This window comes from Giraffa tippelskirchi, chromosome 1 (assembly GCF_054371585.1).
Source record: "Giraffa tippelskirchi isolate mGirTip1 chromosome 1, T2T-mGirTip1v1.2.pri, whole genome shotgun sequence".
NCBI lineage: Eukaryota > Metazoa > Chordata > Mammalia > Artiodactyla > Giraffidae > Giraffa > Giraffa tippelskirchi.
In genome coordinates, this window is record NC_137275.1 from 86452017 (window position 1) to 86464909 (window position 12893).

The 12893-nt window shown below is 36.6% G+C and overlaps 1 protein-coding gene and 1 long non-coding RNA gene across 7 annotated transcripts in view; both read right to left on the reverse strand.

Moving 5' to 3' along the window:
* Positions 1 to 12893, reverse strand: part of PPP3CA (protein phosphatase 3 catalytic subunit alpha) — a 316719-nt gene that overhangs the window by 219220 nt on the left and 84606 nt on the right. The gene's annotated exons all lie outside the window — the stretch shown is intronic.
* Positions 1 to 12893, reverse strand: part of LOC145503476 (uncharacterized) — a 61741-nt gene that overhangs the window by 3953 nt on the left and 44895 nt on the right. The window lies entirely within an intron of this gene.

Below are 12893 nucleotides of genomic sequence, written 5' to 3' on the forward strand. Positions count from 1 at the left end.
CTTTGGCAGGGTTGTAAATACAATAGAGAAGTAAACTGAAAGACCATAAACATCCACTCAAAATATAATTATTTCTCACCATCTTTTTCTGATTTATATGTGATTATTTTTTCTCCCTGGCTAGTGATAGCAATGAAAACTAAGACACACCACTGAGGTACTGGTGAAAAAATCCTCTACTCATATTAATAACTCCATCGTAATCATTTTTAACTGTATCCATCTAAACAAAAAAAAAGAAAATGCTGCATGGAAGTTTGGAATTCTCAGATCCTCTGAAGATTACATATCGGCTCCATATTAGGTCCATGTATAGTATAATCCTGCTTTATGGATACTTGAAAATACAAGGCAAATTACAGTCATTATTAATTTATTCTTTATACATTAGCAGCCTGGCGCACAAGCTTAACTCCTTGTCTCTTTTCCCTTCCTTTGAGGCACTTCTCAATGATGTAGCTCTCTAATTTAGCAGAGAATTGCTCTCACATCAGTCTCACTCTGCCATCAAGCCCACACAAGGAGAAGCAGTGGAGGAATGAGGCTATTATCTGCAGCTGACTTTGGAGTTTGCCTCTTACTAAGGCATGTGGCTCACATCGAGAGCAAAGGACTCTGGGATATCTAACAGAGAAGGGCACCCCTCTGAAGGATGGGGAAACCCACCCTGACTGAACAAGTAGGGCGCAAGGGTTAATCTAAGCTCTCTTCATCCATCCACACTTTTCCTATAATAGGATGGATGGCCTGGCTTTGTTCCTGATCAACTCTGAGATAGCTTTGTTCGGAAATCCTGATTGTTCTTTCGCATATTATGTGTAAGAACTGAGTACTGTTTGGCTAAAAGCTTTCTTTCTTTCCATCCCAGTTTAAATTAAACCAGAGGGCAGGGAATGCTTATTACCAGTTTAGGGCAAAGACACTGTTTAACCTGTACAGGCATTTGTCAAACTCAACCAAGCACCAGATACACCCTTCTATGATTTCTGGTCCTATCTCAAGTTTTTATCAAAAGCAACAACAAAATTTCATACATGCAAATAATAGGCAAAACCACATATGGAGTTCTATCATGACAAGTTTCTTTGCTTATGATTATGTAATGACAGTATTCAAGCTGAAATACGACTGTCCCAAATGGTACAGTTTCTCTAACCAACAACCAGTAAATAGCAGATCCCTGCTGTATCATTTTTTAGCATACAAAATTATATATGTAAGAAGCAGATGGTGAATGTCAACTTGGCACCATTTCACCATCTGCTTTTTGTACAGCTAGTCAAGTTCAGAATGTTACTTAAAGATGAAAGAAAGACAACACTATTGTTGAAGCCAACAGCAGCCTTCTTCCTTAAGCTCTCAACATTTGCAATATATATACCAGGTATTCATGTATGATAAATGAAATCTGTTTTAATCTCACTCTATTGAATAAAACCTAAACAAAAGCATTCATTTCTATAGTATCCCACAGATATTTTCTGGACAAGAAAGAAAAAGAGTAACACAGTTCTAAATAGCTAAAGAAGGGCTACAGAAAATAGACTGTATACACCACAAGAGGATACAGAACAAGATAAACAGCAAAGCATAAATATCCGGGCTGAGTTTGTTTTTTGTCTGCTACTAGATAGTATAAAGTATGTTAATGAAGGAAAATCTGCAACATGTTGGCTTCACATCTAAATGCAGTACAAAAGTGGATATATTTTGCATTGGCAAAGAAGTTTTATCTTACAGATATTTTTACAGTTATTGTACTGAAAAATGCAAAACTGAAATCTACGACACTTAACTAGACTTCATATATTAAAAACCAAATGGAAGCCATCTATTATTTTTTAACAATCTATTTCCATCAAGTTGCAATAAATATTATTCGTGACAACATGTACAAGGAAATAATATTAGTTAAATGATCTATTTCATCTAGATGCAATAAAGACTATTCATGACAACATGTACCAGGAAATAATATTAATCATTTATTTTATAAAGTTATTATGTTATGTAAACACATTATATCACATATAATTATCACTTACAAGTATGTGAATATGTCAGATAGCAATAACAGCAATGCTTTCTATATAGTATCTACTGTATTACCGGTATCATTCCAGTTGCTTTAACATCAGTCCTAAAAACACCCTATTCAAGGGCAGTTACATAATTTGCAGGGTTCAATGCAAAATAAAAATGCAGGTTCCCTTATTAAAATTGAAGGATAAAAGCTTTTTTCCTTTCTTCCGTGGTCTTTCTTTCTCAACCTATCATGAGATGCTTGCAGGGTGAAGGCAGATCTTCACAGGTGCTTGGACCATCTCCTGTCCCTGACACTCAGCAGGTGCACCACTAGCTGACCTGACATCCCCAGCGCCCATGCCCAGTCCCCACTGGAGGCCTGGGGAGGCAGAGGGGGCATGAGAAGGGGCATCCCAGAACCTCTCCAGAGAAGTGGGGAGACAGTAGCAGACAGAACCACACATAAGGCAAGGCTGCAAGCCCCCAGTGCAAGGGACACTGTCCCATCTGACATCATTACATACATAAATCCAAAGTAAAACCTGCTAAAAATGTCAAGATGATGACCATGGAGCATTCAACAACAAGCACAGGGCCACATTCTGAGTGCCAGAGCATGGGCTGTGTCACTGGCTGAGTATCTATAAAGCTTCCCCTGACCAGAAAAAGAAATACTATCATCTCCATTTTACAGATGAGGATACTGAAACACAGATATCATTAAATTTCCCCAATCAGCTGAATAAAGAGGTAGAGTAAGGATTCAAACTCAGACAGGACTTAAACACAATCCTGACTGTAGGGTCCACGTTCTACACACTATACTAAAAGGAAATTTAAAGAAATATATTTTTAGTCTCTAATAATCTATTTAATCTATTATTTCCAAACAATTATTTTCTCTATCCAAATCTAGAAGGCACATATACAAGTACTTGCTTATAAAATCACATACAAAGATATTGGAAAAATTCTAAAACATATTCCTTTATATAAATAAGACCTAGATATAGACATTTGATTATTTCATTTCCAGAGAAGAAGGGGGGCTATATTATATGCATTAGCAGTTCTATATGCCTTATATATTGATGCTTGCATTTCAAAGATTTGATAAGTCATATTTAAATGAATATATGTGTCCCAAAACAACATTTTAAGCCTGACTCCAAGATTTTCAGAAACACAAGAACAACCATCGTTATTTGAACCCCAGCAACCATATGGAGTCTCCCTGGCACTCTCACACCTCTTTTCTGCACATCATTCCTCCTTCTTGGCCATCATCTTCTATGAAACCAAATGTCTGGTATAATCATAAAAGAGCTTTCTCTTAATTTCACCATCATTTATACCAATAAAAAAAGCCGATGTCCCAATCTGTTCATTTATTTGTTCAATGAATATTTATTGAACAAATTTGATTTGCTCCATAGACTTTAAATTACAAGTTTGCAGATTATCTGATTAATACATTTATAGATTATGATAGCATTCTGATTGAAATAAGAGCTCTAGAACCTAAACCCACCCCATACTCAGACTATTTCCAATGAATGAATCAGTCTTGTATCATATCACTGTGTAAATGTGAAAAAAAAAGAAGGGAAAAGATATCACCCCTCTCTTTGGATCCACTTTAGAAAACAAGAAATCAATTCCAGTTTTCTTGGTGAGAATAATGCAAAGAACATACTCTAGAAAATGATAAAGTATGGACAGGCACTTTATTGCTGTTGTCACTTTTTTCCATTCCCCCCTCTAATCTGTAACCATTCAACTTAATTTCTACAGTAACTCAGAGTTATAGAGTTGAATCATACCCATGTCAGATAAAATTAGAAGAAGAAATCATTCCACCTGTCAAGATATGTATCCAAACTGATATACTCAGTGTGACTTAAATCTCCTCCAACTCCCAGTAGGGTTTGTTCTTCCAGTTACAACTTAGCCACTTGTATTAGAGATATTAGTTCACATATCTGCCTGAATCACTAAAACTGCCTTGCATTTAAACTCTTAAAACGCAGGAGTCATTGATTTAGTGATGGCTCTATAACTCCCTTCAACTCCCAAACATTAATTATTATAATAGTTAATGTTGATGGTTCTTGGCAAGGTCTCTACAAATAAAGATTAAATAATATAATCTGTATTTAAAAGATAAAGCATGATCTCACACCACTAAAAAACTGTAACAATATTCAATGATTCACACAGAAATGATCAGAGAGAACACTGTCTAAATGGACTCTGAAGACCAACTTCATTTGTGCTTAGTCACTCAGTCATATCCAGCTCTTTGTGACCTCATGGACTGCAGCCCACCGGGCTCCTCTGTCTATGGGGACTCTCCAGGCAAAAATACTGGAGTGGGTTGCCATGCCGTCTTCCCAACCCAGGGATCGAACCCAGGTCTCCTGCATTGCAGGCGGATTCTTTACCAAGTTACCAGGGAAGCCCATTTAGTAAATTTAATAAATCAGTAAGTACTAGTTAACCATTCCTTCAGTTAGGCTAAATGTTAAATTTTTTTCTCTTTTGCTATGTTTGTTAATTTTTTTTTAAGCATAATTGACTATGAGACCCAGCAATCAGACTACTGAACATATACCCAGAGAAAACTGTAATTTAAAAAGACACACACACCTCAGTGTTCATTGTAGCACTGTTTACATTAACCAGGATATGGAAACAACCCCAATGTCCAGCAGCACAAATGTTAAATATTGAGTCTTGTCCTTCACAAATTTCGTTCCTATTGCCACTGTAACTGTCAAAAAATTTTTCATTTAGTCACTCAACATTAATGACCTTAGCTTGTTTCTGTCTCTAACTACACCATTCTTAAAGACAAATTCTGTGTCCAGTTAACCTTTGTATCTTCCATCGTGGGCTTCCCTGGTGGCTCAGTGGTGAAGAATCTGCCTGCCAATGCAGGAGACTCAGGTTCAATCTTCCATCATGCAAATTACAGAGCCTTATCTGTAACTGCAGGAAATAAGCCATTTGAGAATGAAGAAATTCTCCCTCCACAATGCCATAAACATAAAAAGCAGGAGGAAAGTAAAAAAAAAAAAAAAAAAAAAGCATGAGTCCCAGGATCAACATGTAAAGCTATATAGGAATATGTTTCTTCGATTTTTTTCTTTGAGGAACCAGAAACCCTCAAATTTTACAAATTCGAAATCACGGAACGGTAAAGGCCTATCCCTCATGACTTCTAATTCTGTTTCTCCCTATTCCCCACTGACTCTGCTCTAATCCACCACAAATCCACCCTCAGAAGACCATTCCCTAAGATTAGGGCCCCCTCATCTTCCTTTATATCTTTGAGTCAAACTTCCATTTCCACAATATTTAATAACCAATAATCCCAGGTATTTGCACAAATTTCTATAAATCGTGGAGGCAGAACATCTTGCTCTGTTTTTCAAAAAAGGGAGGGGAGAGGCATGTCAAGAATTGAAAGAGATGGCACTTTGGCGCAGAAATCAGAATCAGTACTGCTATTTAATTTCTAACTGGACACCTTTCCTTCTCTCTCTTCCTCTGCCCTCCCCAACTCAGTGAGCTGTGTTGATTCCTATCTCACAAGAATAAAGTTACCTATTGTTAGTTATTTTTAAAAAGGTAAAAATATAATGTTTCCATGTTATGCTGGCTGCTTTAAGTAAACATTATATTTTTCATTTTTCAGTTATTACATTTTTCAGTATAACCTAGCACTGATGCAATGCTAGGCCCTACATGAGAAAGGCAACAATGGAAACAGAAGACAAATTAAGACATATTCTCTTCTTCAATATTTTATCAAATGTGTCAGATTCATAATATCAATTTTATTTGAAAATTAATAAGAAAAGCAAGTCTTATTATCAACTAAAAGTGTCTGAGATCTGGAAATATAAAAGCAGTCTATTCTTTAAATGCTACTCTTCCTAAAGTAAAAGCAAAATTTTTTAAATTTAAATTAAAGGTTTATTTATTCCTGCCCTCCTTTTCATTTCTTACACTTCTGTATGGTGCCACATGTATTTAGATACTTTGTCCAAAACTGTACAGATACAAAATAAGTGTGTTAGCTTGCCCTTTGCTTTGTTACTGCATTCACTGTTGGTACTATGTTAATGTTACTTTTTCATAAGGAAATCATAAAATAACCTTCAAATCTACTCTTACTTATCTTTTTCTTCCTTCTTTTTCAAAAGTAGGATAGTAAATCATAAAATCATTTTCTTCTCTCTTCTGTCTACACAATGGCCATTGAATGGTTAAAATAATTGATGATTTACCAATATGTCTAACAATTTATATTCCTTTCTGCCCGTGGACCTGGCACTGATCTATTCATCACTCTTGTTATGTCAAGACTTTTACTGAAAGCATGTATTAAGAATTTTAACAAAAGTACACATATGGATTCTTAACAGAGATTTGTTTCTAGTCCAATATGGACACTAGATTATTTTGCTATCAAACCAGAGTCAGAATCAATCAAGTTAACTTTCTAAAAATTATCTCATGTCAGAAGAATTTCATACCAACCAGAAAAAAGGATGCTATCTTTCAGGTTACAATGCCAAAGTCAGCAATACACAATCTCAGCTATTGTTCATTCTGGCAAATCACCACTGGCTGGCTGATTTACAACAGGTTGGTAATTATATAATGATACATAAACATTGCTAGAAATTTCAAATGTCCACCTGCTGGAAGTGAAACCATATGTGCTATAAAAGAAGAGCAATCACAATCCCTGGCTGATTCCAAAGGCAAATATTTGGCTAGTAAAGGCTGCCTGTTCACTAGTGTTACTATTCATTGATATCAAATAAACCATATCCACAACAGCAATTTCCATTTAAATGGTTGTTAAGAAGTCTGATGAAGTTAAACTGAGATATGATGACTGCAGAATTTTAATGATGGAAGAAGTCAATAGACCTGTTATGAAACAGCTGTGTGTGTTGGCAAAGCTTGCCAATGGGATTGTCTGGCCCCATGAGTTGCATGGTAGTCTCAGGGTTGTGTGAGTTGCATGGTAGTCTTAGGGTTGTGTGAGTTGCATGGTAGTCTCAGGGTTGTGTGAGTTGCATGGTAGTCTTAGGGTTGTGAGAGTTGCATGGTAGTCTTAGGGTTGCATGAGTTGCATGGTAGTCTTAGGGTTGTGTCCTAGGATAGAAGATTAAGTCATGGACAGTGAGAGAGTGTGGACCAAGGAAAACTGGCATTATCACATAGTTCAGTCATTAAAGAATCTGCCTGTAGTGCAAGAGACCCGGGTTCAATTCCTAGGTCAGGAAGATCCCCTTGAGAAGGAAATGGCAATCCAATCCAGTATTCTTGCCTGGAAAATCCCATGGGCAGAGGAGCCTGGTGGGCTACAGTCCATGGGGTCACAAGAGTCGGATACAACTTAGCGAATAAACCACCAACCACCACCACTAAGAAATAAAGCACTGAACTAGATATTTTTAAGTACTATGTTAATTTGCTTAGTATTCTCATTAAAGCTAAGTTTTATCCTTGCCAAGTTTTTCACAGATGAAAAAACAGAAGCTATGAAGGATTAATTTTTCCAGGACCACTCCAGTGGGAAGGGGTGGGATCTGAATCTAAACACGTGTGATTTCAGAACACATCTGAGCCCCACTGTGTGCCCTTCCACTGATCACTTCATTTTTTCTGACACTCGGTTTCCACATTTTCACAAGTTCCAAAGATACTTCCATGTTACTATTTATTTCTGATTCTTTTAATTTTGCTGTCTTCTTTCTTATGCCTTTATAAATGCATGGTGGAGGGCTGCTTAATAGAGATTAGATGTATTAATGTTCCAAAGAGAAAAACATTAAAGAAATGGGTTGGTTAGCTGCCTTCACCCCAAGTTGGAGAGAAGGAGAACATAGGAGACATTTTGTCAGTGCTCTAGGTTCACTGATTAATGAGAAAACCATCAGCCATTTTCTTTGACATTTAGAATCTGCTAACAGTTTGCTGTGAAGAACATTTATTGCTTCATTTACTGCTTGTGGGCTATACTCCCTCATCTACAGTGTGCAAATCAGGGGCTACTGGTTTGATATAGAAGCAGTATTTATTACATAGGATTGTTCTGATAATTAAATAAATCAATATATGTAAAATATTGTCTGGCATGCAGCAGGATCTATGAAGTACTACTTATTTTTCTTATGTTCATTCACAAAAACTATAGAATACTACATAAATCCTAAAAGACAATATTAATGACTGTGTAAAAGGATTCATGCTTAACCCACAAGCATACCTCTTATTTACTTTTGGTCTAAGAACTTTAATTGCATGTGTGTGTGCTCAGTAGCTTCAGTTGAGTCTGACTCTGCCACCCTGTGGACTGCAGGACACCAGGCTCCTCTGTCCATGGGATTCTCCAGGCAAGAATACTGAAGTGGGGTGCCATTCCCTTCTCCAGGGGATCTTCCCGACCCAGGGATGGAGCTTGAGTTTCCTGGATCCCCTGCATTGCAGGCAGATCCTCCAATGCTAAGCCACCCAGGAAGACCAAGAACTTTAATTACTGAGCATGAATTATTCATATGTAGCATATATTCAGAAACATTTGCAACTTTTCTCCTCTATCTTCTATCTAGAAAGGGCAGAATGTATTATCATTGTTTCTCAATAGCAACCAGTAACAATTCTTTTTAAAACTATGTACACAAACAAAACAGCATTCAAAACAAATTTATTAATATTATGTCCTACTTATAAAAAGGCAGAAAAGCATAAAAAAATGCTTGCAGGCAACTGGTATTTAATATTTTGGTATAAACTCGTATAAATATTTATAATAAGAATCAATAGATATATAAATGAATAATTTTTTAAAAAGAAGGCATGATCCCAGCAGTAGCGAAACATTCAAAACAATACAAAATCAACTAGAAAAGCAAAACCCCAACCTGAATCAAGAAGCACAAATATTAAATTCTCATAAATATAGTGATGGGAAAAAACTGCAGAATATAGTTGCTAAAGGACAATTTCACAAAACTCCACCAAAGAAAGTGGCTATTGTAGAGGATACGTAAGGAACTATCCAAATGAGTTATCACTGAAGTGAAAGAACTATCATCCATACCTCTACAGTCAATTTGCCCAAATTTTGTGATGAACCACTAGCAAAAGAAACAGAAATACATGTCAGAGGCTGCTGCATCGTCCACACAGACATCTTCCTCTTGGACAAGAAAGTAATCTGTATGTTTCCCCAAATCTGTCAGTGTTTAGACAGTAACTTCCCAGATGGAAACAGCTTATACTATCTAAACTTCTTTGCTTTGATGAGAAAGGTGTGATTTTGACACAAAACCATAATCTCTCTCCCTGAGGAACTGTTCGTTGTTTTGAACTCTTCTCTGTTATTCACCTACTGTTGGGCTCAACCATGTCTGTCACCACTCATTTCCATGTCTGCTCTTATCCCTTCCTCTCCCCAGAGAGTCGTTGTGAGCCTTCCTTTGATAAAACTCAGAAAGCAGAAAGCCCAGCTCTTCTCTTGAGCTTAGCAATGAATTCTTCAGTTTCCTTTCTTGAAAGAAATTAAATCTCTGGGAAATGAAGTCTCTTTGAGAACAAACTAGATAAGCATACTGTTCATTCTGGAAACCCAATAAACCACTCTGAATTGAGATTTTCACCCAGGACTTCATAGTGCTAAAGGGAGAACCCAGCAGATTCAGAAGACCTGCTTTCTGAGTCGTCAGCTGACTCCATAAAGAGAGCAGATTATACCTCTTAATCTCTGCTCTGGGTTTCCCCCTCTACCAAAAACAGGAACCCGAGGTTTTCTTCAGTTTATATTTAAATATTTTTATTACTCTTAACACTTCCTTCTCTTGACTCTGGAGAAAGTAACACTACCAGTGCATTTCTTCTCCTCTGTATTATCCTCTCCACCACCCGACATGCCAACCATTTCCTCTCATGTGTTCTTACAATAAATTAAATCTTGGAAACTAGTCAGAACATGGGTCATGAACCCAGTTGTTAGGAACCTTACTGCTGAACATTTTCTTCTTCATTTAATGGTTTCCTCCCTCCTCTCCCAGTTGATAGATACACAATCACAATGAGCATGGATACTGTTCCTAACAGAATCGGCAGGAAGATCAACAAATCCCAGTAATTTTAACCCTCCTCCCCATTCCCACAGACCAGTCCCCACAGCGCAAACCATGCACTTCAAGCTGAGGGATCATTATACTAGGTAAGGATTTTCTTTCATGAGAGCTAAAAATGAAGTATCTGAGTACTAGCTTAACAAATGAACTCACCTGAGTGTATCCAACGTGATATAAAAATAACCTGGTTAGGGTTATAAAGCACTTCATTATATTGCCAGATTTACTCGCAGTGCTACACTGAAATCAGGTTCATAATAACTTATAAATTCTGAAATGTATTTTAGAGTCCTTGGATGAAAAAACAGCCACACCATCCTAAAACATGCTGACTTTTTACTAGGGCAGTAGATCACTGGCAAATTGAAGTGTGTGAATCCTCAGTCCTATGCTCCCTTCTCTGAGATTAGAATAGGCTATATGTGCTACTGTTCGATTAGCCTGGAGTCCTTATGATCTACTATGGAATCCACACAACATGTTTTCAAAAGTATACGCTAATAAAATACTAAGAGCTGTCAAGGCCCAATGCATAAGAAATTTCCTGACCAATTTTAATACTAGTTACTCTTTCCTTTCAAGGTAGAAACTGCTGTTTTCAGCCTCAGTCAATTTAGCTAGATGAGCAGTTTAGAAAACATTACTGTAAAAATGCAAGTTTACCGATGCTACTTTCTCTTAATGACTCATCTTCAGCTGCACAGGCTCCTGAAGACAGGGCAAAGAGAAAGATGCAAAGCTGCTATTCTAATAAAGATCTCAGCACTGTGGGATTTCATGCTGTCTCTAATTTAAACTTTCCCTTGGATAATTCTGAGACAACAAAGAAATTGTGGTATGTATAGGTAGTATTAGAGACACTATAACTTAAAACTTTCTTAGTATGCTGGTATCCTTTCTGGTCTTAAAGAGTATTTCATAATGCAAAGGAGGAGGAAAAGACAGAGAAAGAGAGAATTCAAAGTCTAATACAGAAAGTAAAAGTTAGTTGCACAGCCATGTCTAACTCTTTGCGATCCTATGGGCTGCAGCCTACCCAGCTCCTCTGTCCATGAAATTTTCCAGGCAAGAGTACTGGAGTGGGTTGCTTCACCAGGGGATCTTCGGGACCTGGGAATCAAACCCGGGTCTCCTGCGCTGCAGGCAGATTCTTTACCAACTGAGCCACTAGGGAAGAAAGTAAATGACCTAATAAACCCCATTCCTCAAAACAGCATATTCCATTTTCCTGGAAATCTTTTACTTTTCTAGTAAAGATTTTCCTAGCCCATTTGAGACTACCCAAGATCTTTCTAGAATGATAGATATATCATCTAAATAATCTCTTATATTAAAACTGTCAAATAGTCTTTCATCAATAGAGGCAAGCTCTGCACCAACCATTAGGTACGTCTCTGATCAGCCAAATTATTAACTAAAGCATGAATGCCAGCCGCATACTGTAGCTTTCCACGTCTCTCTAATGTAAGTCCAAACTATCTACCTCTGTTCATCTAAAGTAATCATTCTATAAATTGCCCTCTGACAATCTTAGAATCACTTCTCAATTACTGTCATCAGGTAAATTATCCTCATAAAAGATGTTAATTTCTGTTTCTAATTAACATTGTCACCTACTTTCTGATTATTCCTATCTAGAATGAGCTATAAAGGAAGACCCATTAAAGTAAAGCACTTAATTATTTTTACTGTCCCAAGGATATAAGAGATCTTAAAAGAAAGAAAAAAAAAAAGTTAAAGGTATTACTTTCAAAAAGAAAACATCAAATGATTTTAGCATACAGACAAGAGAACAACAGTATCACCAACTTTCACTATTTACTATAGTGCAGTCTCTAGCTAAACACTTTATACATATTGTTTTAATTAATTTTCATGAAATTCTGTGAGTTAGGTACCCTTAATATCTCCAATTTAGAGGTAAGGAAGCTTGAGGTCTTGTTATTTCACCAAGATCAGAACAGGTACAAGTGTCAGAGTCAGGGTTTCCTTACAGCATATTGGGAAAACTCCTTCAAGAATGACTAAGAGTCTTAAAGTCAGTTTTCAGTCTTATTGAAAGGATATTGTAAAGAATTCCATAAAAAGAGGCAAAAATATTTATCAAGCTACTCTATCTTAATATAACATTATCACTGCACAATTTTTATAACTGTTTCAGACTTATTAAAGGCATGTCTCAAGCAATTGCATTTCTTCCAAAGCATTTGCAAACATCATAAGGTAATTACTTTCAGTAGCACATTCTGAAAAGAAGCATGCTTTATCCTTTTATAAATTCTAATTAAAAAATCAGAATTTTATTTTCTGCAAAAGTGTCAATGATCTCATTGCAAAGCACTGGCCAAGGATTTAAATACTGGTTCAGAAATACTCCCCACTCCAGTACTCTTGCCTGGAAAATCCTATGGACAGAGGAGCCTGGTAGGCTGCAGTCCATGGGATCGCTAAGAGTGGGACATGACTGAGTGATTTCACTTTCACTTTTCAGAAATATTCAATTAACTATGAGGTCTGCAAATTCCCAAATTAATTATATATCATCACAGATTTTCTCATACATTCTTCTAAAGATCATATTTTAAAAACACTTAAACTTTACATGTGTTGCTGACCCCTGCAAAAAAAGCTATCAAAAGAAAAAATCAAGCATTAATGTTTACTCTCCCCAGAATTACTTAATCTACTCTAACTACTTAT